The sequence below is a fragment of the Coregonus clupeaformis genome, chromosome 14, assembly GCF_020615455.1.
Source record: "Coregonus clupeaformis isolate EN_2021a chromosome 14, ASM2061545v1, whole genome shotgun sequence".
Classification (NCBI taxonomy): Eukaryota; Metazoa; Chordata; class Actinopteri; order Salmoniformes; family Salmonidae; genus Coregonus; species Coregonus clupeaformis.
The window spans coordinates 15274967-15276939 of NC_059205.1; the positions used below are offsets into that span (position 1 = coordinate 15274967).

A 1973-nucleotide genomic window follows, 5' to 3' on the forward strand; every position below is an offset into this window, starting at 1 on the left:
TGAGCTCTATGCAGACTACGAACTGGCTAAGAACCCACCCACACTGGACAACTTTAAAGAACAGGTAAGAGTGGGTAAGAGGCAGTCCCAGAGAGCTACAGTGATTTTAATAGTTCCTCTTAATTAGTTGTAGGGGCGAGGGGGATAAGTTGAGCCATTCTTTATATTCAGCATCACTCTGTCAAGGGAAATATAGCATTCTTTCTAACAAAGATATCTACATAGCCTCCTGTAGCTCAGTTGGTAGAGCATGGCACTTTCAACGCCAGGGTTGTGGGTTCGATTCCCACGGGGGGCCAGTATGAAAAATGAATGCACTCACTAACTGTAAGTCGCACTGGATAAGAGCGTCTGCTAAATGACTAAAAATGTAAATATATTTCAGGATGTTGGGTATCCCTGGAAATAATCAGAATTCATGTAAACATGACAGTTTTGAAAACATAGCTTGTCCCCCCAAAAAGTGGTATTTTGGCACAACTTACTCCAGGTATGGGGTAAGTTTAGTCGTGGGACAGGGTAAGTTAAGCCGACTACAAATGTCTGTACTGAATGAAATATTACCACTACCTTTTTAAAACATTAATCAGGTTTCCATTCAACCTTTTTATGCGAGTTAAGTACATGTCGGATAAATAATGTCACGACAGGCCTGATGGAAACAGCTAAATTGTCTGTAAACTTTCCAAATGTCGACAAAACAAAATACGCTAGACAAGATGGGATCTTTTTGTTTCTGTAAAATGAATTATGCAAGAAATGGCAGTGGAAACTCTTTTATGCTCAAATATTATCGAAGAAAACTTGGGCATGATGATATGTTGTGTGGTCCTCCCACTACGTCTCGGGAAAGCATACAGTTTATTAGGCTACAGATGAAATAAGTTATGGCGAACTTCAGAGGGTGGTGAAAGTGCATGGTGATGAGCTTGATGCTCCTTTCCGATAAATGTTTAGGGTATCTGCAAGCTGCTGGCTAATCCCAGAGTGGGAATTTCACCGCAAAGTTATTTTTATGTGCACTACGTCATCACGCACAGCCTTTTATCCATAACAAGTCAATTTGATGGAAACACATCTATAGTGGGAAAATGTGCATTGTTTTTATGCAGATGTTTGAATATTCACTTTAAAATCAGTCACCAATTGGATGGAAACCTAGCTTGTGTCTATCTTTATTTCCCAAACACATTTTTTTTTGTATTTTAATAATTTCAAGCATATTTTAACACAGGCTTAACACCTATTCAAACACTGTACTTTTTGTTATATCACATCCCAGCAATAATGCCTTTCATTATAATATGCCATTTAGCAGACGCTTTTATCCAAAGCGACTTACAGTCATGTGTGCATTTTTACGTATGGGTGGTCCCGGGGATCGAACCCACTACCCTGGCGTTAATATTTTTTTTTTTTTAACATTTTTAGTCATTTAGCAGACGCTCTTATCCAGAGCGACTTACAGTTAGTGCATACATTATTTTTAATTTTTCATACCCCCTGTGGGAATCGAACCCACAACCCTGACGTTGCAAACGCCATGCTCTATCAACTGAGCTACATCCCTGCCGGCCATTCCCTCCCCTACCCTGGACGACGCTGGGCCAATTGCACGCCGCCCCATGGGTCTCCCGGTCGCGGCCGGCTACGACAGAGCCTGGATTCGAACCAGGATCTCTAGTGGCACAGCTAGCACTGCGATGCAGTGCCTTAGACCACTGCGCCACTCGGGAGACTATGACAGGTAGTTACAAGTGCCACTGCGCCACTCGGGAGACTATGACAGCTCCGTTACAAGTGCCATGCTCTACCAATTGAGCTACAGAGGACCACATTACACTTGGGAAGAATACCATTCAATTTGGTAAACTTGGCATTGGCTCAACCATTGGCTCAACTTATCCCATGGCCATTGGTTCAACTCACCCTATGGCAAACATTTTGACTATATTAGCCCACACATCTACAAG

The 1973-nt window shown here is 42.2% G+C and overlaps 1 non-coding gene across 1 annotated transcript; it reads left to right on the plus strand.

Annotated features, from left to right (window-relative positions):
* Window positions 1–224: 224 nt before the first annotated feature.
* Window positions 225–298, plus strand: trnae-uuc. Its single transcript has one exon. It is a non-coding gene; the product is annotated as a tRNA-Glu (tRNA).
* Window positions 299–1973: the final 1675 nt, after the last annotated feature.